General features: G+C 42.3%; 1 long non-coding RNA gene across 1 annotated transcript in view; it reads right to left on the bottom strand.

Annotated features, from left to right (window-relative positions):
- The window catches only part of LOC130679135 (uncharacterized), a 126,161-nt gene that overhangs the window by 93,250 nt on the left and 5,136 nt on the right, over nt 1-27,775 (bottom strand). Inside the window, exon 3 of the long non-coding RNA XR_008992128.1 lies at nt 18,494-18,594. This is a non-coding gene — a long non-coding RNA (uncharacterized LOC130679135). The remainder of the gene's footprint in view (nt 1-18,493; nt 18,595-27,775) is intronic.

The raw sequence follows: 27,775 nt of genomic DNA, 5'->3' as shown, positions 1-27,775 counted from the left end.
ATTTTCTGTCATTTACACCTGCAAAAGTCCTGAGTATATATTAGTTTTATATTGTTGTTGTTCTCTTTATTATTAGCATTATATTTTTTACAGCACATGGATAAGTCATTTAACTGTGGATTTAGATGTCCCTCAAACTTTACCTCCACTGAACACAAAAATTAATTAAATCAAACAGACCTAAACCTCAAAGCTAAAAAAATATAAAAACTTCTAAAACAAAACATTGGACAAATATTTAAAACGTTGGTTTAGAGAAAGACTTATCAGACAGGACAGAGAAAAACATTAGCCATAAGAAAAAATTTTGATGATAGTTTAAACTTTATCAAAACTAAAAATGTCTGTTCTTCAAAAAAATACTGCTAAAAAACTGAAAAAGCAAGTTGAAGACTGGGAAAAAGTATTCACAATACATGTATCTGACAAGGAACGTGTATCTAGAACTTGTCTATAAACAAATCATATAACACATAATAAAAACACTGAATGGTCAAAAGACTTAAAACAGGTATTTCACAAAGAAGATACTCTAATGGCCAATGAGCCATATGAAAAAATACTGCATGTCATTAATATTTTGGGATATGCAAATTAAATCCACAATGATATACACACTAGAGAGGTTGAAACTGAAGCCTGATAACCCCAAATATTGGTGAGTCCATGTAACAACTAGAACTCTCATACATTGCTGGTAGAAGTGTGGAATATTAACAACCACTCTGGAAAACAGTTTGGCAGCTAGCTAAAACATACACCTGAAGTGACCCAACTATTACACTCCTGGGTATCCAAGAGAAATGAAAACAAGTGCTCACAAAAGATTTTCGTAAGAATGTTCAGAGCAGCTCTATTAATAACAACCAAAACCTGGAAATGATCCAAATGTTCATCAAAAACAAATCATCTCTCTTAGTAAGCTTTTTTTGTGAGTGTGTGGTATAAAGAACATTGGGGCAATTGACATAATTGGAATATAGATTTTAGATTTAAAAAAGAATTATATCAATGTTACAAATGCAAATAATGTTTACAATGCATCAACTCCCCCAAATCTGATAGCAATATTTAAATAATAGACAATAATTAAAAAAACAAATCATTGTAGTTGTGGGGATGGGTCAGGAGGGGAAGGGGGATGAAGGGGCACAGTAATTCTCAAAGTATAGGTTGGTCATGAAGATAGTAGTGCGGCATGGAGAATACAGCCAATGATTCTGTAACCTTCCTGTTGACAGATAGTAACTGCATTAGTTGGGGTGAGGATTTAATAATATTCATAAATTAAATAACATGGTAAATGTTTAACTACTGTGTTGTATACTTGAAACCAATATAAGATTATATATCAATGATACTTCAATAAAAAAATCATAGTATATTCATACAATGGAATATTCATCAAAAAAACGAACTATTACATATAATCACAGATGACTCCCAAAAATATGCTGAATGAACGAAGTCCAGACACAAAAGACTGCATATGGTCTGATCCCATTTACATGAAGTTTTAGTACAGACAAAACTAAGTAATGGTGAGAGAAGTCAGATAAATGGTTGCTCGGTGGGAGTGGAGGGCAACTTTATAGGATTCCTTTCTTCGTCAAGAAGCGCAATAGACATATAGCAGAATAACAACACCGTACAACAGAGGATAACAGTAGAGTGTGGAGACTCTGGAACTGTAAGACCCAACTCCAGTCCTGGCTTGATGACCCACCAGATGTGTGACCTTGGGCAAATTACTTAACCTCCCTGAACTTCCATTTCTTCACCAGCATTAATTCTACTTACTGTATAGGATTTGGGGAAAATTACATAAGACAATATGTGGTAGAGTAGGTTGAACGGTGCCCCCAGAAAAGTTAAGTCCATCCAGAACCTTGGAATGTTACCTTATCTGGAAATAGGGTCTTTGAAATAGAATTAAGACAAGGATCAAGAGGAGATCATGCTGGGTTAGGGATGGCCCTAAATCCATGAGAACATCCTCATAAAAGACAGGAAAGGTGGATAGAGAAAATGCAATGGTGAAGGCTGATACTGAAGAGATGCATCTACAAATACAAGCCAAGGAACCCCCAAGATGGCCAGCACCCACCGTTAGCTGGAGGACAGTCATGGCAGTGCTCCTCTCCGAGAGCCTCTGGAAGGACCAGCCCTACTGTCACCTTGGTTGCAGACTTCTAGCCCCCAAAGGTGTGGGAGGACACATTTCTGTTGCACTAAGCCACCCAGTTTGTGGTCACTTGTTAAGGCAGTCTGGAAACACACCCACAGTGTTAATGGCCCATGCTCAACAAATGGATTATTAGGAAATGATTTTCCAGTTATTAGAGAGAGAGAGTCTTGCCCTACAGTCCTGTGGACACCATGTAGCATCTAGCTAGATGTTTGTCTTAGTTGCTGTAACCACGTTCCGCAGACTGGGTGGCTTAAACAACAGAGGTTTATGTTCTCACAGTCCTGGGAGGTTGTAAGTCCCAGATCAAGGTGTCCTCGGGGTCGGCTTCTTCTAAGGCCTCCCTCCTTAGCCTGCAGATGGCTGCCTTTTCCTTGTATCCTGGCATCATCTTCTTCCTGGGCCTGTCTGTGCCCAAATTTCCTCTTCTTTTAAGCACATTTGTCAGATTACAGTGGGTGCACCCAGCCCCTTGGCCTAATTTTAACTTAACTCTTTTGAGACTAAATATAGTTCCACTCTGAAAAACTGATGGTTAGGACTTCACCATATGAATTTTGAGAGGACATAAAATAGTTGGTAAGTGCTTATTGTACTGAAGCATCAGAGCACTGGGTCTTCAGCCTGCCAAGATGATTCAGTTAACTGAACAAGGATTTACTGAGGCTTGTTGTGAGCACAGAGGTGCCCTGCTCAGATCTACCTTCAAGAGAACATGCTGCAGGGACCAGGACTGGCTAGTAGCCTCCAGCCACAACACCTTGGAATCTATGTATTCACATCAGGCCATGCTTCTCTGGGCTGCTCTGAGCCCATGCTAAGCCCTGCAGGGAAGGGAGGGTGGAAGTTGTACCAGATGTGAGCCATGCCCGCCTTCTGCAAGAGCCCTCTAAAGGCAGCTTTTGCTCTGGGTCTCCTGATCAGCCTGACAAGGACTTGCTCAGAGCTGCACTGTGATCTGAGCTCCCCCTGCCTGGCCCAGCCTTCCCGCTCTCCCTTCACAGGCACTGTGATCTGGACCCCTCCTGCCCTGCCCGGCCTTCCCACTCTCCTTTCACAGATGTCAGACCGGCCTCATGGCTGTTACCACCATCATCACCATCCCACCTCTTCTCCTTGGAAATTTTTTCTCTGATACCTACATGGTGAACTGCTTACCATCCTTCAAGGCCCTAGATAAATGTTATCTACTCAGAACCTTCCCTCACCTTCCCTCCCTGTTTGACTCTCCCTCCTTCCCATTCCCACAGCAGTTTGTACACTCCTTTACTCCAGGAGGGAGCACATTTGTTTGCAGGCCTGTCTCCCTTACTGGACAGTAAGTGTCCCAAGGTCAGGCCTTGTTCTTCCCGTCCTTCACTTGCATTAGGGACAGGAGACCACTATTTACTGAGTGCCTACTATGCACCAGCTATAAGCACGTAGTTTTCACAACTGTTCTGAAAAAGCATTTCTCGGTCCCCCATTTTACAGATGGGGATTCTGAATTCCAGAAAGGTGAAGTCACTTACCCAAAGGCCCATGGCTAGCCAAAGTTTGGCAGAGCCAGAATTCAAACTCCTGCCCCCCAATACAAAACCCCCCACTCTTTTCTCATGCCAGACTGCTGCCCAGGCAGCCAGAAGGGCAAAACCCCCCAACAGATGGCTGAGGGTGGAATGGAATGGGCCACTGGGACATCTCTGTATATTGAGGGGGTTGGACTTGCTGATATTTAGCTCCTTTCCTGCACTGACATTTCATTCTAGGTTTGTTATCTCTCCTTTTGACACTGCCTGAACTATTTGAGACAAGTCCCTGCTTTAAAAATAATGATAAAACTGCCTGTCAGTGGAAATAAGCTTCACACACTATCTCATAATAGAAGCAGGAGAATTTCTGAGATACCTCTGCAAGTTCGTTAGGCATGCAAGATTAAATTCAAATTCATCTGGGCTCAGTCAGACGCACTGTGAAACCAAAATGCAGGGATGAATTTTCAGCTGCTCAGTTGGTTCAAGAAGAAGGTGAGGGAGGCCTGGGCACACATGCACAAATGTGCCCTTTGGAAGACAGGGGCTCCTAGGCACCTGCAGCCGGGAGCACCCTGACCAATTCTGAGGCATGGCACAAAGGGTAAGCATGCGGACTCTGGAGTTAGAATCTCTAGGTGCAAGCCTAGCTCCACCACTTGCTGGATGAGAAGACTAGATAGAGCAAGTTTCTTAGTTTCTTTGTTCCTCAGTCTCCTCATCTGTAAAATGGGCTGAATCATAGGCCCACACTAGTGGTTGCTGTGAAAAATAAATAAGGCAATGCGTGCAGTCAGTGGCATCTCCAGTATATAGGAAACACTTAGTAATCTAAGTCATCACCACACAGGGCCTTTCCAAAGGTGTCTAGAATGTTCTGTTGCTCACAGGACACAGTTCAAACTCAGGATCATACTTGCAAGGCCCTGCACACTCTGGCTCTAATTAGCCCTCTAGGTTTGCTTCTTGCTTCTGGCCTCATTTCCTCCCACATCCCTGCTCAACTACTTGCAGTATTCAGCTGTCCCCCACTCTCTCTTCTCTTCCCCACCCTGCTGTCACATAGAATTCCTATGCACCCTTGAGAGGTCACCTTCTCCAAGAACCCTCTCCACCTCCCCATCAGGTAGAAAGAGACTGCAAGAAGAATCTTCACTCAGGCATGAGGTATGGTCCTGCTGGGGGAGGCCACTTCCAGGGAACTGCCTTCAATTTCCCGTGCCTTCCTGTAAGAATACAGGAACGTGCTGGGTGCCAGCAGGGACTTACCCAAGGGTCAGCGTCTGCCAAACCCTCAGGAGGGAACAGCATGCCCACAATGCTGATCAGACAGGATCCTCTCTCTTCTCTGGCAGTGTTATTGGTAGCTGGGCACCTTCATGGGGACTTGGAAGCCACACATCATAGCAGCTGTTTCCACTTCAGTGACATCTTGTACCATTTTCCCATGACATCTGGCATCCTCCTCCACTACAGAGCACAGTGCCTCACTTCCATGACCTTACATTTCTTCCCTTACAGTCCTGCTCATGCTGTCTGTGGTCAATGCTGAAGTGTGTAGATTCAGGAACCAGACTGCCTGAGTTCCAATCCCAGATTCTGCATTTACTAGCAGTGTGATGCCAGGCGAGTTACTTAACTGCTCTGCACTCTAGGTCCCCATCTGTACAATGGATAACATGAATACTTTGCTCACCATGTTGGGAGGGCTAAATGAGTTAATACATGTAAAGCTCATAGAATAGGGCCTGATACACAGAACTTGCTCAATAAACACTCGCAGTGATTAGTACGACTACTAACCTGTATTATCTCCCTCCCCTTCCTCTCTGGGTTGTTAGGTCCAAGTAACAGTGGCTGTGAGGTTTATAGTCTTTACCCCCAAAACAAGATGTAACAAAAAGCAGGAATGCAGCAAATAGGTGTGGAAGTAAGGAGGAGAGAGAAAAGGAAGTGAAGGGAAGAAGGCAGGAGAGGAGAGAGAGAGGAGAGGAGAGGAGAGAGCCTTGATATTGTAAATAGAAAATTACCTAGAATTAAGGAAAGCCAGATAAAATCGATTTCCACTCAGGTAAACCTTATCACCCTTTTTCAGTCTGCCACATCACATAACTATTCTCAACCATTAAATATTTCCTAATTCCTTATATTGAGTTCATTATTTGTTATTTTGGGGAGGGGGATGAGGACATATTAGCAGTTACTTGAAAGATGCCTTCAATGGCACAAAATGATTCCCTACATGGGACCAGGATCCAGATGTTCCTTCAGAGAGCTACACTGTGGATACATCTCAATCTCAGCCAGGGCTTATTGAGGCCCTGGGGAAAGCCAGCCATTACCCAGCGCTTATCTTTCAGTATCCAAATTCTTAAGATTAATGTTTAAAACCATAAAGTTTATTGAATAGTTTTCAGTGCAAAAATCACCATCACAGAGACTGGATTCCTCTGACTCCATGTGACCAGCATTTTCTCTCCCAGTCAATAGCCAAGTAATATTCAAAGGTCACCAGATGGTTAAATACTCAGAGCTGGAGGAGTTAGAGGAATCGGGTGCTCAACAGCAAGATAAGATAAGATAGACTGACACATCATCTCATGGTAACAGGTGGTCTTGTCTTAAATTTCTTTAACTTTAGTCATTTGGGTACCACCTACATGACTTTGTGCTATATCCACTGGTACTATTATTTACTATTATTTGCGGGCAACACCCTCTCCCCCTCAAAAAACTCTTCTTAATATCAAGAGTTTTTCCTTTTCTCACCAGATAGTTTCTAATATAATTGAAGCCTATAGGTCTTCCTTAAATGTAAAACTGGCTTTGCAATTTTTTTTACCATATAGCAATAGAGAGAAGATATCAGTTGTATGTTGAAATGTAAGGATGTGCTTGCTTAGATTGTGGAATTTTAAGGACTGGTGTTTTTAAATGCCTCGCCAGCCCCACTCTGGAAACCCAGCCACCATTAATAAGGTTCCGTGCACTCAGACGGTCAGTACTCCGGGGCAGCCAGAAACAGTGGACTGTCCATCCAGTCCACCCCAGTACCATTGCTCTACTGAGAACCATTGATAGAATTCTAGTCTTCACTAACTAGACACAGATAAATCACAGGCTTCCTTGAGGACTCACAGGTTGTTGGACTGGTCAGTCTAAAGACTAAAATTTATAACTCTTTACTCTCCTTTTTGACTAAGGACCGCCCCACCCCGCATCCTCCTCACTGGGATTTGGGCAGTTGGGGTATCATCAAAGTTCACATCTATTTAATCTACACTTTGTACATTGCATTCCCCATGCAATGTTCCATTCATTTGGTGAGAAAAGCATCTGCTTCTAACTCCTCTGTTGGGACTAGAAAGTTAGTCCTTAATCAAACTGATGCATTTACATGGCTTTTTAAAGGTCAACTCTCTTGTACATTACTTGAGTACACTTATTTTTTAAGATAAACCTTTATATCTCTATTCTATAATTATTTCACATAGATATGCATTTCTACACATAAATAAGTGAAATATCTATACACTTGCCAGAAATAGAAAGCAAAACAAATACAAATAAAATAAGACAATACAATTAAAATCTAAATTGACACTGTGGTTTGATAAAGGGACCAAAACTGAAACCTGCTCTTTGTTAAAAAAAAAAAAAAATTAGAGAAGTGTTAAAGATGTAGTAGCACCAGACTGAGATTTCCTCATGAATACAATCAAAGGAATTAAAAGAGAATTTTGTGTGAGAAGTAAAATCCTGCCTGTAAGTGAGTGGGACTCAAGATTATTTAATGCTGCTACAGTGTCTGTCAGAGAAATATCTTACATACCATCAGTGGACATACTCCACCCCTTGGGAACTTTATTGTGCCAATGGAAACAAAATACTCAAACAGCATTGGGTATAACTCTCTACATCCAGCCCCATATTAGAGAGAGTTCTACCAATACAAAAATTGGTCACCAAAAGATGAAGCCCATATATGAAAAACCAATAGCTAACATCATAGTCAGTGATGAAAAACTGAAAGCTTTTCTCCTAAGATCAGGAGCAAGATGGCAATGCCTGCTGTTACCATTTCTATTCAACGTACTATTGGAAATTCTAGCCAGAGTAATTAAGCAAGACAAATAAAAGGCATCCAAATAGAGAAGGAAGAGCAAAAATTACCTTTGTTTGCATGTGACTTAATATTATATGTTGAATACCTTAAAGATTACACACACACACACACACACACACACACACACACACACACACATGCATTGTTAGAGCTAACAAATTCAACAAAGTTGCAGGATACAAAATCAGCATACAGAAATTATATGCATTTCTACACACTAGCAATGAGCAATCTGAAAAGGAAATTAGAAACCAATTCCATTTGCAGTAACAACAAACATAATAAAACATTTAGGAATAAACTTGGCAAGAAGGTGAACGGTTAAAAAGGAAACAAATGGAATTTGGAAACAAATTCCAAAATGGAATCACATGTGCTAAACCCCACATCAGCAAACCAAGACTTAATACCTAAGCTAACTGTTGTAGTTGCAACTCTCCAGGAACGTAACCTTTAACCAGTTAAATTAACATGGAATTAACCTGCTCAGCACTAGTGAGATAATCCACTCCAGAGACCCTTTCCATTCCCCTTAGGAAGGTGATCTTAACTGAAATAATGCATTTTTTACTAATAATTTCCTATTTTCTGCCCCCTTCCCACCATTTAAAACCTTACCTTTCTAGAACCCAGTGGAGCTGCTTTCTGTTGGCTAGATGGGATGATGCCTGATTCATGAACCACTGAGGAAAACAAATTTCATCTTTAAATGTACTCAGCTGAGTTTTTGTTGTTTAAAAGGTTTGGTAGCACAGCAGGACCACTGGAGACTTCCAACAGCTTTGGGGACAAGAAACCCAGGTATTATAGCCTACAAAACCCTTTGAGTTCACTATCATTCTCCAAGGTTTTTGTTTCTGAGGGCTATGGGTAATGTTCCCTCTCAGTTCTGAGCTCCCCTCTCTTTGTGTCAAGCTCCTGGTCTGATTGGCTTTCCAGTTAGTTTTCCATTTGTCCAGAATCACTAGTACCATGTTGGGAGCTGCTGTTAGCTCAGACCACAATTTCCCATTTGATTGAACTCCAGTCCTTGATTCTGTCCCCAGATTCCACAGGGGAACTGCTGGTGACAGCTAGAGTTTCCCATTTGCTTGGAATCAGCCTGCACAGGGTCTTTTCTTGGCCAAGATGCAGTAACAATTCTTGGTTACTGCTGACATATTAAGGTGCACATATTTGTTTGTCTTATTTATGTAGATAAAGGCTATTGCTAATAGGGTTAAGAATCCAAAAATCTGCAAAATTGGTGGACATGGGTCAAGCACTTAAGTGCTGCTAACAGCACTAACCACCAAACCCAAAGACTCCTGTTTAAAATAAGTTGATCACAGAATGGGTTAGATTGACACTAGGTCACCCACCAACCTCAAGACAATTTCTGTACAACCAAATACATTATAAAGCATCATACAACACCCAATCCAGTAGCACATCCCTTTTTAGGCATCAGTTCAGATCCAAGAAACCCCAAGGCTTAGCTAATGGAACCCTTAAATTCTAAAAAGTCAAGTACTCCTCCTTCCATCACACCTGCTTATTTGATGTCTAAAAACTATGGTCCCAGAAGCTATAAATATCTACAAAAATGGAAAAATCTTACAAAGAACAACCTAGAATTACAAATGGCCATTATGGGGAATGTCCCAGTTAGACAACTTCGCTCATTTAAGAAATGCATTTGATGCCAAATGATTTCCCTCATTTGTGGAGTATAACAACGAAGCAAAACAGCAGCAGACTCACAGACTCCAAGAAGGAACTAGTGACTACCAAAGGGGAGGGGTGGTGGGGGGTCGGGTGGGGAGGGAGGGAGAAAGGAATTGAGGGGTATTATGTTTAGTACACATGGTGTGGGGGATCATGGGGAGAACAGCGTAGCACAGAGAAGGCACATAGTGAATCTGTGGCATCTTGCTGCACTGATGGACAGTGACTGCATTGGGGTATGGATGGGGACTTGATAATATGGGTAAATGTAGTAACCACATTGTTTTTTCATGTGAAACCTTCATAAGAGTGTATATCAATAATACCTTAATAAAAAATTTAAAAAAAGAAAAGAAATGAACTTGAAAGTAAGGGCTCCTGAATTAAATGAACAGAACTGGACACTTATTTTAATTGGTATGCAGAAGATTCCAAAAGTCTTCAAGATTCTGAAATAGGTTCATTGAAAGATTCATTACCAAAGGATAATGAAAAATTAAAGACACGCGATATCTAAAACAAAACACAATAGGACTGACCTTGACTCCCACTGCACCCCTCTATCCTGCTGCTTGAATCCTCATGTTTTACTAATTCACTGTCTGAACTGCCTTTATACTCTGAAGAGACTATTAAAGAGTTATCTTTTAAAATGAAACCTTCTCGTGCATCTTTACTCCTTGGTCAAAGACCAAACTAAGGGCCATCATTAATGAATTTCCTAAGCCCAGGGAGGAGCCTCAAAAGTTTTTTTGAAGAACTAGAATCCACACTAGGACCTCTGACCCCAGGCTGTCAGATCTTAATAAGCTTGTGCAGATCTTGGTAGGACCTGGTGAAGCCCAAAAATGGATGAAGCAAAACAGTGTAATCCCAAGGATGATATTCGAGTTCCTCCATCTCCAACATGACCCATTCATGGACCAGAAAAAGCCTGCGGTATAGCAACTGACCTTTTAAAATCCATTCCTACAGTCTTCCCTGACCTCACTGATTGGCCTTATTCAAACATGCAAACAGAAGATGAATCTGTGGTAGATTTTAAAGCCTGTTTGGAAGCTCTCTTCTCACAGCATTCTGAATTCCATTCAATAAATGAGGTCACCCAACCTGCTCTAGCTGCTCTATTTGTAAATAGATTTTCTCCTGAGATTAATGGGTTAATAAAAATGCAGAAAAAAAGGTGGGAGACTATGGGTCTAACTGAACTCATGAACATCGCCAGGCACTTTGAAAGGACTTTGGAACAAGATCATAAAGATCCTCCAATCTACTGGCTTTATGGCTACAACAGCTCCGAGGCCAGAGACCTAAAATAATACCTGGGCTTCCCACACCACATCCTCCTAGAGGTCCATCATTACAATGCTGGCTCAGGAATCAATGGCTCATTTGTGATCAAATGGGGCACTAGGAAAAAAACTGTCCTCAAAGGTCCTATGCAAATTCCTCAACATCCACTCAAATGCCCCCAAGGGAGGGTCCCTATGTGAGCCCCTCTCAGAACTAACAGGGCTCTGAGTGACTCTCCAGGGTCCACACTGGTTAGTGCCCCACTGATATCACTAGTGCTCCATTAATACCCTTCAGTAGCCAAGGGGAAACTAAAATTAAAATCAATGGAAAATCTTGCCAAATTCTGGTAAATAGCTGGGCAACACTTTCTACTCTAAACCCCATTCCTCTGGGAGAGCAAATTCCTTGGAGTGAAAAAACATGTCCATGGTAGGGTTATCTACTAAAGGTTCAGAGAGAATTTCTATCTCAACTAGTACAAGTGACTTGGGGACCTTTTACTGGCAAGCCACTATTTATTAGGTAGAGATCTCCTTTCTTAATTAAAAGGGCTAATAGGCTTTGCTTCCAATGGAACCTCACCTTAGATTTTCCTGACCCACCTGAATCTGGTCTTTCATGATTTTTTATAATCTGTCGTTGATATAGATGAGGAAGAAGTCCAACAGAAATCTCCTAATTTAATTGAGGTGCTCAAACATCTGTGGGCTACTTCTATCCTGACATTTGGGAGAATAAAACATGCAGAGCCTATAAAAATTCAGTTATGACTAAACTTCTTCTTAAGTTGACCCAATATCCAACTACAGCCTGAGGCCATACAAGGCCTTGCACCAATAATAGAAGGCCTAATTACCCAGGGGTTTGTCATTCCCTGTGCCAGCCTCTGCAACACCAGAAACCTAATGTGAGGGGCTGGTAGTTTGTCCAGGACTGAAGAGCTGTTAATAAGATAGCTATGCCCCATTTCCCAGTTGTTCCAAACCTGAACACCCTCTGTCATAAACTCCACCAGACTCAAAACAGTTCACTATGAGTAGACCTTTGTTCAGCCATTTTTGGCATCCCTGTAGACGCCAGCAGTTAATACCTATTTGCTTTTACTTGGAACAGTCAACAACATACCTGGACAGTCATGCCTCAAGGGTTCACTGAGGCCCCTTTTCATTTTTCCCAAGTACTCCACTAAGATTTAAGTACCCTCCAGTTCCCTGGGAAATTGACCCCTTTACAGTATATAGACCATCTCTTGTAATGCTCAGTTACCAAACAGGTGTCCATAAAAGATCCCATGCATTTACTGTAACATTTAGTTGAAAAGAGATACAAAGTCTCTAAGGAAAATTACAATTATCTCTAGACACTGTTCATTACCTAGGTCACAATCTAAATGCTGAAGGAATCCAGTTATCTACAAAAAAAGGATTAAGCTAATCCAAGAATCTCCTAGGCCCATAACTAAGCAACAGCTTTGTGGATTTCCAGGCCTGGCTGGCTAATGCAGACTATGGGTTCCAAATTTTTCCCCATTGGCTCCCCCACTCTATGAACTTACTAAAATTTCAGCCCCTGAGTCCCCTCCTTGGGAAGATAGACATAGCAAGCTTTTATAAGACTAAAACAAGCTTTACAAGAACCACTGCCCCAGGGCTACCTAACATTCAAACCTTTCTCCTTATTTGTACATGAAAGAGATAACCAAGTCCTGGGAATGCTCATGCAAGAATATGGCAATAAACATAGGCCTATTGCCTATTACAGCACATAACTTGAATCAGTTGTAAGCCTATCCCAACTGCCTTAAGGCTATAGCTGCAGCTGCAAAGTCAGTAGAAGCCTCAGTGGATTTAACCTTAGGAAATGACATTTATTTACAAACTCCACCAGTCTTCTTAATTTTGAACTGACTCAAACATTTCTCTGTAAACAGACTAACCTATGAGATCCTTGCTTTCACCATTTAATTGGCACCTTAAACGTTGCAACATTCTTAATCCTGCTATGCTGCTACCCATGCCAGACAAAGGCGAACCCCCAACTGTGAAGTAATAATGTCCCATTTCATGATACCACGTCCTGATTTATAAGACACCCCTTTGACTAATCCTGATCTAGTATTGTTTGTTGATGGGCTATCTTATAAAAATGAGAAAGGGAATTTCCAAGCTGATTATGCTGTTAACGACTATGAGCTACTTGAAAGGGGAAACCTCCCACAAGCTAAGTCCACCCAACAAACAGAGCTCCATGTCCTTGCCAGAGCACGCCAGCTATCAGAAGAACAAATTGTGAACATTTACACTAATAGCCAATATGCCTTTGGGGTCGTCCATAGTTTGGGGATATTACGGAAACAACAGGGTTTTCCTACATCCACAAGGACCCTGATCAAATATGGACAAGTAAGTAACCTTCTTATTGCCATTCTTTTACCTTCTAAAATTGCTGTCATCAAAACTGAGGCTCACACTAAAAAGACTGAACCTGTGCATCAGGGAAATACCCTGGGTGACTTTCATGCACAGGCAGTAGCAAGAGTCTGGAAAGGTCCTGGGACATGTGGATGAAGTCTATTCTGCTTCTTTAAAAAGTGACCTCTTGTTGCCAGACTTTTGACATCATAATGTCCTTGAGACATGGCAATGTCCTTCAGTCTGCTCCTGAATCAGAGAAATTAACATGGGCAAACAATGGTTGTAAATTCAATAAACAGTTCGGGTTATGGAAAAATCAAGAGGGCTGCTTGATTCTTCACAGCTCCCTGGAAAACGCCATTTTTCAGTTTTTGCATTCCTTTACCCACCATGGGACATTTAAGATGACTCAAATTATAAATAAACATTAGTGGTGAGACTTCTATCAAGCTGTGAAAACAGTTTACCATCAATGTCTGACCTGTCAGGTGTATAATCTCAGAAAAACCTCCTTCCTCTGGACCTTTTGAATACTTGCAACTGGACCCACCCAGTCGCCACCTAGTCTGGGTTATCAATGTGTTCTTGTTACTGTATGCACATTCGGGTGGACTGAAGCCTTTTCCTGCTGCAAGGCTGATGCCCTCACAGTAGCAGACAAACTGTTAGAAAACATGTTACCCTCTTGGCATATACGTCCCATAATTTTCAGTGATTTAGGCACCCACTTTACAGCAAAAGTCTTGTGAGCCTTAATGAAAACCTTGTAAGTGTCTTGGAACTATTACTGTTTCTGTCCCCTTCAGTCATTGGCAAGGTTGAGAGAACTAATGGGATCCTCAAACTTAAAACCCCTAAACTCACTGAAAGTACTGGACTCCCTCAGCTTGAGGTGTTACCTATGGCTTTGCTAACCATTCACAGTACCCCTTTGGGAAAAAAACTCACTCCACATGAGAAAGTCATTCATAGACTAATGTCCATTGGTATACAACCTTCCACTGGTCCTTTGTCATCCCATCGAGCTACTTAAGGCTCTAAAAGCTTATGCTACAGCCTGTCACCAACAGGTTAAAGAAGCATTCCAAGATCCCAGTTCAAAGGATCTTGCTGGTCACCATCGAGAGCTCAGTGATGGAGTATTCTGGAAACATCATCAGAGGAAAACAGCCCTCAAGCCCCATTGGAAAGGACCTTACCAAGTGCTCCTGACCACTGACACGGCTGCAAAACTAGAAGGCATTGAGGCTTGGGTACACATCTCACAGCTAAGGAAGGCTCCACCTGACATCTGGTCCTGTACATACATGGGAGACCTCTAAATCAAACTGATGAAGACGACAAGTAGTTGACACCAGGCTAGGCTGCTTCCACCCCAGTCTGGATCAAGACTACATACCTGAACTGAACATGAAAACTCTTTTTCCTCTCTTTCTTGCCTTTACTATGGCACTGGCCTGGAAAGATAATGCCCTCATCCATATATCCCAGGCCACTGCTAAGGGGGGTAGGCTTTCAGACTGCTGGATTTGTCATCAAAGATTCCACTCTATACTTGATGCCAGAGATCCTCCAGCCCTCCCTGGACCAGTTTCTCTTCCATTCCCAATGTCACTGCTAGCCATGATCGGCCCTATTAGAAATCTCTCAACCTGGCTCAACTTTTGACAGCCAGAACATCCAATGACTTGGCTTTTCCTTTCTTTGATGATAACGTGCTCCCTCAGTTAGACATGATACCTACATAATCTTAGTACACTTGAACCCCCAGGTTCCCATGATTATCTAGATCAGATCTGCCCCATACACACACTACAAATTCTCACCACCAGCAGCCATCCTTGCAAGGTATTTAGAGCAACACTTTCTGTAAGTCTAAAAGATTTTCTATCATATGCATTAAAAACCTAACTGACCCCTGGCTTGACTGGGTAAATGCAGTGATCCCTGTGAGTGAATCAATTAACAGTACCACCATAATGGTTTGTGCCCCGGCAGCGTTTGTCTTAGTCTGCGGTGGTGAACACTCTACATAGGCCTATGAATGCCTAGATAACCTGCACATCGATGGGCAAGGTCTCTGAGATTATCTAACTGTGCCCCTAACTTTTCACAGTCTAACCAGGACACTTAATTGGTCAGCAACCCTGATTCACATCTGAGAGACAGAAAGGAATTACCAGGAGGCATTTACGACTCAGGACTGGCTCCCTCTAGCAGGGCTGTACTTGCCTGGGTAGGAGGAAATCTACATGAGAATATGATCAGAAACTTCTCCTTAACTGTCTGACACTGCAGATTCTGTGACTAAAACAGTAGCCTCCCCAGAAAGATCCTTAGGCTCTATGGCCCAAGTTGTCCTTGATGACAGGGTAGCCCCCTGATTATCTTTTAGCTGAGCAAGGATGTGCCGGTGTTGTGGCCAACACCTGCTGCACCTGGATGATGAACACTTCTGGGAAGTTGAAACTCAGCTATATAGAATCACAGAAGAAGCTACTTGGCTAAAAAAGGTGACTCCTTCAGTGGGGTCTTTCTTTGCCTGTTTTCTGGCTCTGAAGTGCACACCAACTACTGGGAATTATCCTGCTTGTAATAATCCTAGTAGTCTCCCAAGTGCACTGTATTCTTTCAAAAGCATTAAACATACATTTGCAGCTGCTATCAAGCAGATGATCTCTCCCTAAGACTGGAACATCAGAAAAGAAAGGAGAATGGCCAACTTAAAAATTGTGAACCTGAAGTCATGACCTATGAGTATCACCGAGATTAAGCAAGCAACATCATGAACTGTGACACCACCCAAAGGATCGACAGAAGCTGTGAGAACCCCAAAGCAGAGGCCAAGAGTGGTGCCAGTGCCTTACACTGTGATCACCTCTTAGTTAACCTCAAGAGTCTGATCAAAAGGGGGGAGTTGTTAAAAAGGAAAAAAAAAAAAGCAGACCCAAAGTAGAGTCATTTCTGCTAATGGCCACAACAGCAAACCAAGACTTAATTCTTAACCTAATCATAGTTTAAACGCTCCCCCTCAACAACCACACACACAAAATGTAACCTTTAGCCAGTCCACTGGAATTACCTGCCCCACAATAGTGCAATAATCTGCCCCAGAGACCCCTTCCCTTCCCCTCAGGGCAGTGACCTTGCCTGAAGCAATGCAGTCTTTACTAACAGTTTCCTTTCTCCTTCTCCTTTTCCACCTTTAAAAACCTTTCCTTTTCTACAGCTTGGCGGACCTCCTTTCTATTTGCTAGATGGGATGCTGTCCAGTTCATGAATTGCTGAACAAAGCCAATTTGATCTTTAAATGTACTAAGTTGAATTTTCATTGTTTAACAGCTGACAACTACAAAACATTGTTGAGAGAAATTAAAGACAAAAGTAAGTGGAAAGACACTTAAATAAATGTCTTGAAATGAAAATAACAAGTGCTGGAAAGCATGTGCTAAAACTGGAAGCCTTGTGCTTTGCTACTGGGAATGTAAAATGGTGCAAGAAGCACTATGGAAAACAGTATGTAGGTTCCTCAAAAATTAAACAAAGAATTACCACATGATTTAGCAATTCCATTTCTGGATATATACCCAAAAGAATTGAAAGCAAGGACTCACATAGATATTTGTGTACCAGTGTTCATTGTAGCATTATTCACAATAGCCAAAAGGTGTAAACAATCCAAGAGTCCAATCATCAGATGAATGGATAAACAGAATGTGGTATGTACATACAGAAGAATATTATGCAGCCTTAAAAAGGAAGGAAATTCTGATTCATGTTACAACCTGGATATTATACTAAGTGAAATAAGCCAGTCACAGAAAGACAAACATTATAGGATTCCCCTTACATGAGGTACCTAGAGCAGTCCTATTCATAGAGACAGAAAGTAGAGAAGAGGATATCAGAGGCTGGGAGAAGGAGAGATGGGGAGTTACTGTTTAAGGGTATAGAGGATCTGTTTGAAATGATGAAAGTTCTAGAAATGAATAGCTGTGATGGCTGCATAACAATGTGAATGTGATTAATGCCATTGAATGTACACTTGAAAATGGTTAAAATAGTAAAACACTTTGTTATATACATAACTACAGTAAAAAAAATCCACTTAGCAATCACAAATAGGAAAATGAATAAACAAATTATAGTATAGTCATACAGTGGAATACTATTTAGCAATGTAAAGAAACTGTTGATATGCCTGACAGCACTGATAAATCTCAAAGACATTATATACAGTGAAAGAAGCCTTACACAAAAGGATGGTTCCCTTTATGTGAAGTTCCAGAATAGGCTGAATTACTCCAAAATGGAAAGTAGCATAATGTGGTTGCCTGGAAGGAAGGAAGTTATTGATTGGAAAGGGGCTTGAGAGAACTTTCTGGGGTGAAGGAAATGCACTATATCTTGTTTTAGGTGGTTGTGTACAACATCAAAATTCATTTAATTGAACACTGGAGATTTTATCATATATAAGTTAAACCTCAAAGAAAAAGGAAAATTCTGTTGATTAAAATTTCCTTCTCATTGGACAGCTCTAAGCTGAATATATCACTAATCTCTCTCCTTTCTCCTGTCTCCATGGCTGCGCAATGTCCTGCCATCTTTTTTTGATTGATATTCTCTTCATTTGGCTTTGTTAATACACCCAATCAGGTTACATTAACATTCTATAGGACCAATGCCGAGTGAGTCTTTTTAAAGTGATTTTTCACATCACCTTTCTGACTCTTTATAGCTGTTTTATGTCTTCCCCACAATAACCTCCAAAAGGCAACCCCATTCAGTGATCAAGTCTGCAGGATATACTTCACTCTAGCCCCAATATTAAACTAGGATATTATTTTCAGTATAATATCCCCAGTATTAAACAGGAGAGTCCAGTATTTTAGTTTACAGTCAGATAAATGATTGAACTGGATCATATGAGACTGCCAACATTTCAGTTATTTCTGCCAATAAAATGGCAATTATATATGGCTCAAAAAATAAAATTTAAAATTTAGATAATCTCACATTTTCCTCAACATTCTGTACAGTTGCTACAAAATAAGATGACTGCTTCTTTTAAAAATTCAGAAGACAATAAACAAGCACAATTAAATAATTTAAAATAAGCTAAGTAATTAGGTAAGTAATTAAATTATTAAATTAATTAAATATACTTGAATTTGTTAAATAATAATTAAATAATTGGTTAAAATGATTAAGTATGCAAAAGATTTTAACTAAATATAGTTCATATACTCACATGCTCAAGGTGGCCCGATAAGTTGCTGGAGGTCATCTTGCAACCACAGAGATGAGCCTGTGTCTTTTCCACAGGTAACTTTCTCATTGCCAGTAGAGTACCTGAAATATAGCAAGTGCTCAAGAAACATCTATTAAAATAATTAAATGAACAGGACTTTTGGCAAATGGACCACCCCACTCCCAAAACGTATGACCCCAGTCTTTTGCTTGTAAACAAAGGCTCCAGCTTATTTTCATTGCAGTTTTTTCCATGTCCACATCACATCCAAATCAACTTCTGCTTCTAACCAAGACATACAAGTGCACAAATCAAATGGAAAAAGGTGGGAGTATCAATAGCCCAGATTTTTTCAAATCATGTCTGCTATGTGATTAGAATAAGAACTATGTCAGATGATTTTAGGTTGGACAGTAACAGGAACTTCCAGAAAAGATGGTAAATGGCAACCTGAGTGTATCTTCTGCCATGGAATATTTAATCTGCTTGTGGCCATATGAAAATCTGTTAAAAGCATGAAGCTTATGAATTAGGAAGATCTGTCTTTAAAGCTTAGCCTTTCGCCTTTCTGGATGCATGACCTTGAGCAAGTTCTTTAACCTCTTTGCACTTCACTCACTCGTTGGTAAAATGGGGATAATGATGAACTATTCACTTAGTCATTCACCAAATGAACACCTACTATACTCTAGGCCTTGGGGATACAAGAGTGAATGTAATAGACCAAAATTCCTGCCCTCACGGTGTTTACATTCTAGAAAGAATAAGCAGCAGTAAATCAAGTCAGTAAAATGTCAAGTGCATTTGAAGATGGGGAGAATTGCAGTAGACCAAGATTCTGCAAGAGCAGGTATGGCAGCAACCAATGGGCTTTGAGTTACTATTAGTAATAGGATTAATGTCATGTACCAATGGGCAGCTTACAGCAACCAATTAAATAGATATAAGAGAGTATCAGTACTAGCTAGATGGGTGGATGCTTGGATGGATTAGTATGATGGGTAGACAAATAGAGCAACAGATGGATGACTTAGAGAGTCAGGCAGAAAACCTAAACAGACTGAAACAAACAGTATCTCAGGGTACTCTGATAACAGCATCTGCTGCTGGAACGATTAACTTGATTTTGCACGTTTGGCTAGCAAGGCAGGCATTCACATCTCCCACCCTGGGCCACAGGCATCCTTGCAAAATCCTCTCCATCCTTGAGGGTGGGTTGGAAAAGGCTGGTCCTCTCTCCAGGGAGCACCTACATAAATCCACGCCTACACAACCTCCCATTTCAGAACTGCTGAGAAATTACAGGCTGCTCTTCTGGGTGTGCTCATGGCATTGCAGCATTGGAGAGAAAGAAAGGTCTTTGTCTTTTATGTTCAGTAGAACAATATGACATCTGGGATTTACTCTGGCAAAAAACTCCAGCCAGAAACATAAAAAGGACTTTGGGGATTGAGACAAAGCAAGCTTGGCAACATGCTTATAGTTGGGGCTGGCTGTTGGGTGCCCAGGAGTTTGTTAGACAGTTCTCTCCACTACTGAGTGTGCTTGGAAAGTTTTCATAGAAAAAAGTTAAAATCTTTTCACTTATATGCAGAAGGGAAAAATGCACACAGGCACACCTCTGTGCACTTGGAGCATTTTTCTAACTTTGGGGATTAATTCTATTTGGTAGATGAAAGCTATTCTGTTAAATGGTTTATGGTATTTAAAGAGCAATTTGGTTCCATTTAATTGCTACCCTAAATTAACTGATGCCAGAGCCTAGAGAGATGATTATTAGGACCAGAGTGGAGGAAGAGGTGACAGTGGGCTCCAAGTTGTATTGGATGGTTTCAAAAGCTTAAGGAACATCATTCACCCCCCAGAGAAGATGCAGAATCCCAGGTGGAAGGGAAAACACTCCAATAATTAGGATGCCAGTGGCTTGTTTTCACTGCTTTTGACAATCTGCTACCATCTAAGTGAGAAGGTTGTTTGAATTCCTCCCCAACTGTTCCCAAACAGAGCATGTTAGCAATGGGAGATTTAAATAAGTGAGCCTAGCCTTACATGCCTTCAAAATTCATTCACTACATATTATTATTACAGTAGATTATTCTGGATCTAATGTATGGCAGGCACTGTGCCAGGCTAAGGGATATATAGTGGTGAGTGGCCCAAAGAAGCAAACTGCCCTTCTGAGACTCACAGTCTATCTGGGAAGTCAGATGCCCTCAACAGCTAAGAACACAATAAAGTAATGAGTTACTGCCTAAGAGCTACAAGGGAAAACTGCAAAGTGCTAGGAGGGTGTCTTAGTCCACACAGGCTGCTGTAACAAAACAGGCACAGAAAGGGTGGCTTATAAGAAACAGACATGCATTGCTCATGGGTCTGGAGACTGGATGCCAGCATGACTGGGGAATGGCTATCTTCTGGTTCATGGACTTTTCACTGTATCCTCACCTGGTGAGAGGAGCCAGGGAGCTCTGTGGGGTCTCTTCTACTGGGGCACTAATCCCATTCATGGGGGCTCCACCCTCATGACCTAAGCACCTCCCAAAGGCCCCACCTCTTAACACCACCATACTGGGGGTTAGGATTCTAATATGTGAATTTGGCAGGGCAGGAGACACAAACATTCAGACCATAGCAAAGGGCATGTAATGGGCTCCATGTAGATTAGCAGCCAGGGAGGCCCCCTTGAGGAAATGTCAGTGATAAGCAGGGGCAGATGAAGAAGCAGGAGAATGGTGCTGGAGGCAGAGGAACCTGCATGTGCAGATTTTCTGAGGTGGGAAGATGCATGGAACATTCTAGAAACTGAAAGGCTGGGGTAGCTATAGCTTCACGAGCAAAGGTGAGAGGCATATGAGATGATATGGGTAGATTACGCGAGAAGTTTTAGCCATCCCAAGGACTTGGGGCTTATACAAGTAAGAAGACTGCAGCCCCAAGAGGTTAAAATGATTTTCACAACTCACTTGCTGAATGTGAGGCTGGAGTCAGTAATAATAAGTAAACATTTACAAAGTACAAGTGAGAATGTGCTGGACACTGGTTTAAATGTTCCACAAGTAGTAACACATTTACCTTGCCAACAACTCTCTGGAATTATTACACCCCTTCTACAGATGAAGAAATTGAGGCATAATAACTTGTCCAAGATCATCAGATGTTACCCAGCAGAGCTGTGATTAAAACTCTGGAAGATGTGTTACAGAGCCTCATCTCCTAACCACTCCCTCTCCTGCCTCTCAAATCAAGGTGCTTATTATATCTTTATTGAGGATCCACCATATGCCAAGCAATATTCTTGGCCCTGGGATAAAGCAGAGAATAAAACAAAGTCCCTGCTCTTATGGACCTTTCTTGGGGGACAGAGACAAACACCTAAATTATGGTATGTCAGAAGGTTATAAGGATCAGTTGGGGAATTAAACATGGAAGGGGGCAGAAGGTGACATGGGAGCTCTTGGATTAGGGGACCTTGAGCAGAGCCCTAAATGAAGCCTTGAGGGCATGTGGGGGAAGAGTACCCCAGGAGAGGCAACAACATACTAGCACTGAGGCAGGGAAGTTCTTAGGAAACTCAGGACCTTCCAAGAAGGCACTGAGACTGGAGAATGCGGGTACTGTGGTGGAAAGGTGTCGAGTCGGGTGACAGCCTTGTAGGTCCTGGTGGGACTTGGCAATTTCCTTGAATGGATGAGGAACCCCAGGGGAAGAGGAGTGATAAGAAGTCCTGTTTTTTAAAAAGGCTCACTCTGCCTTAGGAAGTGAAGGTGGAAGCAGGGAGACCCTTTAGAAGGCTGCTGCAATAATCCAGGGACTCATAATGGTGGCTTAGACCAGGAGATGCCAACAGGGAAGATCTGAGATGGTCGGGCTCTGGATATATTTGAAGGAGAAGCCAACAGGATTTGGTGACAGACTGAATGTGGACGTGAGGAGAGCACTGGAGTGTCTGGCCTGAACACCAACAAGGAAGGAGCTGCACTGAGTTGAGAGAGAGAAGGCTGCCAGAGAATGAGATCTCCCTCCTGACACCTGAGGAGGCGCCGGCAGGATGCAGGAAGGATAATGCCGAGTTCCTCACCCCCTGGAGGTACATAAACTGAATCAAGTCAGATCAAGGCTGGAAACATGGCTAGATGAAGAATAAGGGGTTAGGATGCACAGAGAGGTTGAGCTGGGGGTGGTGTGCAGGAATCCTGGGGACATTTGAAGAGGCTGGGGTCTGAAGGCTTGGCATTGAGCACTGAAGGATAAGGAGGCATGGGAAGCACGGCAGATAACATCCTGGTAGCCATGCAGCTGCGGGCCCGGAGCGAGGCATGGCCCTGACATGTGGATGGGCCTGTCAGGGTCTCCAGGGACCGCAGTTGAGGTTTTCAGGGCCCCGTTTCCCACTCTGCCCAGACAGTGCACAGGGGGGACAAGCAGCACAGAGTCCTGCCTGAGCTTCTCAGGAAGATACATTAAACCTCAGGGAGTAAAACAGATGGTCCAGCAGCAACAAGCCTTCCCTACATGGCTCGGCTGTCTGGGTTGTAAAATTATTGATGGAGGCTGAGCAAGTGGAATCTGGGGAGACACAATTCAGTTTCGTGATGTCTCAAGAACCTGCTTAGACCTGGTGATTCTGAGAAGAGGATTTAGACAGTTCTCCTTTGTCGTGACTCCCCTTTCCCCAGACCACTAAGCCTGGCCAGGCAAACCACTGCCCCAGGCTAGACCACTGGCTCTGCAGGAGCTGGGAGGGGTGGTAGAGACCAGTGGTTAGTCCAGTGGTTGTGACTCTGAGCAGGTGCACACTGGGCTGCTCTAGGCCTCATGCTCTGGAGTGATGATCACGTGGCTCTGGAGTGTGGGTCATTGTGAAATGAAGGGAGTTAATCCACGAAAAGTGTGGAGAGCAGTGCTTGGTACACACCACGTGCCCAGTAAAAGACCAAAGGGACATGCACACATCTCTGTTCACTGCAGTATTATTCATGATAGCCAAGATATGGTAACAACCTAAGTGTCATTCAATGGATGGATAGATAAAGAAGATGTGGTACATATACACGATGGAATACTACTTGGCCTTGAGAGAAAAGGAAAACCTACGATTTGCAACAAATGAATGGACCTTGAGGACATTATGTTAGGCAAAATAAGAGAAAGACAACTACTGCATGATATCATTTACACGTAGAATCTAAAAAAAACAAAATCATAAAAATGGAGTAAAATGGTGGTTACTGGGCCTGGAGGGTGAGAGAATGGAAGAGATGGAGTTTTTAGGGGATATACTTGCAACTAGTAGATAAGTTAAGTCCTGGAGATCTAATACACAGTACAGTGATTACAGATGAGAAAACTGTGTTACAAACGTTAAACTTGCTAAGAAACTGGATCTTAAATGTTCCCAGCACCAGAAGAAATGATAATTATGGGACAAGATAGAGGTGTCAGCCAAGGCTGCCATGGAAACCATACCACAACATAACTGTATCGAATCAATAGGCTGTACACCTGAAAACTACATTACGTTGTGTATCAAATAGACTGTAATTAAAAGTCAGCGAGTTTTACTTCAGGACTAGTGGTCCTTTCTCCCTCCTTTATTCCTTTCTTTTTTTCTTTCTTCCTTCCTTCCTCCTAAGGAGAAAGACCAGGGATTGACAAGCTATGAGAGTTGGAGTCAGGCTAACACACAGACAAACCAATACACCAAAGGCCAACTCAACAACAATCAGTTCCCCAAAGGCCAGTTTGCTAAGTTTCCCATTCACCGATCGACTTTCCCTGAATTACTTAAATCGCTGAGCTAAAGCTAAGATGGAAACATCTGGGCTAGCACAGGCAACGGGGTCCTTGGGGGTCTTTGGAAAATGTAAGGCACCACGCATTGGTTGGAATGTCATCCAACGTAAGGTACCTGTAGCTGAAAGGAGAGCGGGTGGGTTTGCTCTTAACAGAACCAAAGGGAAATGGACTCTGGAGGCTTTCAAAGAGAAGAAGAAAGCCTCAAGCAAGATTTGGAGACGGGATGCCACCTCAGGAAATATCCCAATTGGTAGGAAAACCAGTGTGAATTATTTAGGCAAGTCCCACTCTATGAAAGAGAGCTACAACCCTTAAGGGGATTCTTCCCCAGAACAAGGGAAGCAGAGGATCACAACCTCACCATGGAAGATTTTTGCAACTGGGTTTAAGCTCACAGTTCTTAAGTTCCTTACAACTGATATAAAGTGACTAGCCTCCTAGTGAAGCATTAATTATGGAGAGTGCCTTCCCCAGATAACACTAGGTCTGTTAACTGACCCCCATGGATGCAAGGTCCATAGCCTAGTGGTTAAGAGTGTGGACTTGAGAACCTGTCGTGTGACCTTAGCTGAATCACTTCACCCTCCATGCCTCTATTTCCTCATCTGTAAAATGGAACTAGGTAAGAGCACAAACTTCATGGTTGTTGTTGACATTAATAACAAGGTAGTTGTGAGCATCAAATAAATATAGAACATGCTTAGAACGGCCATTGCTCATAGTAAGTGATCAGCATGTCACAGCAATGATTACTACTACTGCTATTACTTCTTCTACAGCTACTGTCATTATTATTCACACAGTTGAATGAAATTACTCAGACTAAGTAAAAATTGGGAATGAAAGAATTTTAGACTCCAGCTTCTTTGAACTCTAATTTATCAGGAGAAGGAGAGTTAATGGAGAGGAGTTACATGGTTTCCATTTGGGACAGGGTATGCTCCTAGGAGCCCATGTTGGACAACAACACTGGGTCTAATGTGAGTTGGGCATTGGAACAGGGAGTGAATTTTCAGCTGCTGTAGTACCGACAGCCTTCACTAAATGAAGGAGCAGTCACGATCCATTTCAGAGAATTCCTAAGGGCAAGAGCTGAACCATCTGTCCCCTGCTCCAGGAAAACACCTAAGGGTGTGTTAGGAGAGAATCCTCCTTGAAGGTAGGAGCAGAACTGCCCAGTCACACTTCTGCTCCTCCTCCAAGGAAGAGAACTGTATTCCAGTTAATGGTTGGGCTAGCCTTTCAATGCAATGATAGAGAAGACCAAATTAGACAGTGTTTCAAATGAGAGTGTGTTTCTTCCTTTTTGCTCACATTCCTGGACTCTTTCTCAAGGGAGAGGAGAAATCCTGCCCTTCTATATCACATCATCTGTGTATCACCCAGTCCCAGGGTAGAGATGTTCTAGTCTAATCTTCACTGGGCCATGCTTCACCACAGGTCACTGCTTTGGAAGGCAAACCTGCTCTCTTCTGATCTATGCAACAGACCCAGAGAGCTGGTCCTAGCAGGGCTTGCTTTCCACTTTCTGCTCATCCCTCTGCAAAATGGATAAAGGGTCTTACTTCTCTGCGTATGCTGGGTTACCCTCTAGCCTCAGTGGAGGGAAGCACAGACAGTCCTCATTCCTTTGCATGCTCTTTTGTCCCTGGCCTCCATTTGGCAGAAGTCAAAGCCAGCCTCCAAGCCCTATCCAGTTCTGCCTGAGCCACATGTGCAAGATCAGCCCATCATTCCCATCCAGGCAGCATGCTGTGGCCCGTTCCTCTCCATCTCTCCCCCTTCCAACTGTCTTTTGGCTCTTGCTCACTGTGTGCATAAATGCTTTGTGCAGACCATATGCAGGAAGGAGAGGTGAGCTCAAAGAGCAACAGCTTGTACTGGAACTCCCACTGTGTTGACGGGAAAATGGAGCCTCAGAAGGATTAAAGGGCTTGAACATACAGCAGAGGTGGCAGAGCCAGGATACCATGACCGGTCGTCAGGTGCTGAATCCTCTTGCCAGTTCATCTACTGCCCTTTATCCAAATTTAGTACTCTCCACTTTAACGACTTAATCACTCCAGAAAGTGTATATATATGTATCTGCATGTGTGCATGTGTTAGTGAAGTAAAAAATATATGTATCAAAAAATGAGGTATGTATATAAAACAAAATCATATAATCTCCCATCCAGTGTCTAGGTGCTTGCAGGAAATGTGTGAAAATAAAATCATGTTAGCTACCACCTTGACTTACTGGGCTCAGAGCTCCTTCTCTACTTCCTAATTCATGGTAGACTCTCAACACGCCAGGCCAGAACCCCTGCCTCAGTCTGGCAGGTGGGTCCTGAGCTACATTCTCATTAGAGCAGAATCCCAGCCTCAGTGTGGCTCAGCCCTTGGATGGAGGCTCTGTGAGTGCATGATAACACTCTCCAATGGCAGTTCCACTCAGGTAGACATAGACACCTGCAGCGCTCAGCCCCGAGTGTGGAAGGGAGGCAGTAGAGCTGAACAGGCCCCATTGGACACAGACAATGGGGCTGGTTGACCCAGACCAGGAGGCTGTGGCTTTGTCCTCCCACCTAGCTTTCCGGCAGGGATCAGGAGGAGGCAGGCGCTGAATGGGGTTGAGTAATGGACGCAATAATGCTGACTGGAAGGCCAGGTGTTCTGGGCTCGAGTTTTTCTCAGTCAATTAATTCATGCTTGTGACACAGGGACAGCATGAGCACTTCCGTGCCTGAGGAGAGAGCAAGGCAGCATTCCTCTCCCACTGATATGGGAAAGGATTTTCTAATCTGGACAAGAGGGCAGAGGCTTGTGGGTGTCAGAGCTGGGAGCAGACATAGTAGAGCTAAAAGAAGAACCAGCTTGGGAATCAGAACCCAGGACTGAAATCCCAAATGTGTTTATATATGAGCTACAGGACCTTTAGGAAATCATCCCCTTTTCCTGGAGCACAGCTTCCTCATCCTCACCAGTATATAAATTTATGAATACTACAAACAAATATATAAATATTAAACATATACAGTAAAATATCTAAAATATATATTATATAACACATACAATATATATGCATATATATATTTGTATAAGAGATTAAATGCATTTCATATACATTAAATATACACAAAAATACATTTGTACATATAAATACATCTGTTACATATATATATATATATATATACACACACACACACACACACATATAATATATACATATACTATATGTCACATCTATATGCCTATATTTGACGTTGGGGAAAGTCTCCTCTGAGACTAAATCTCCCTGACTGTAAAACAGGACTTGGGTTAGGCTCACACTAGAGGGTTGATGTGAGGATAAAATGAAACTAACTCCATAAGATGTGGAGACACTCAAGGAGTGGTAACTGATTCCCCTCCACTACACTTAGTATAATCGTCATTTTAGGATATATTCATCCCATTATGTGTTTCATGTCTGTCTGTCCTGGCAGAGTTTGGGCTTGGTGAAAG

The sequence above is a fragment of the Manis pentadactyla genome, chromosome 10 (assembly GCF_030020395.1).
Source record: "Manis pentadactyla isolate mManPen7 chromosome 10, mManPen7.hap1, whole genome shotgun sequence".
In the NCBI taxonomy this organism is placed as follows: Eukaryota; Metazoa; Chordata; class Mammalia; order Pholidota; family Manidae; genus Manis; species Manis pentadactyla.
The sequence above is the reverse complement of the archived record's forward strand: the minus strand, read 5'-3'. Positions and strand labels throughout refer to the sequence as shown.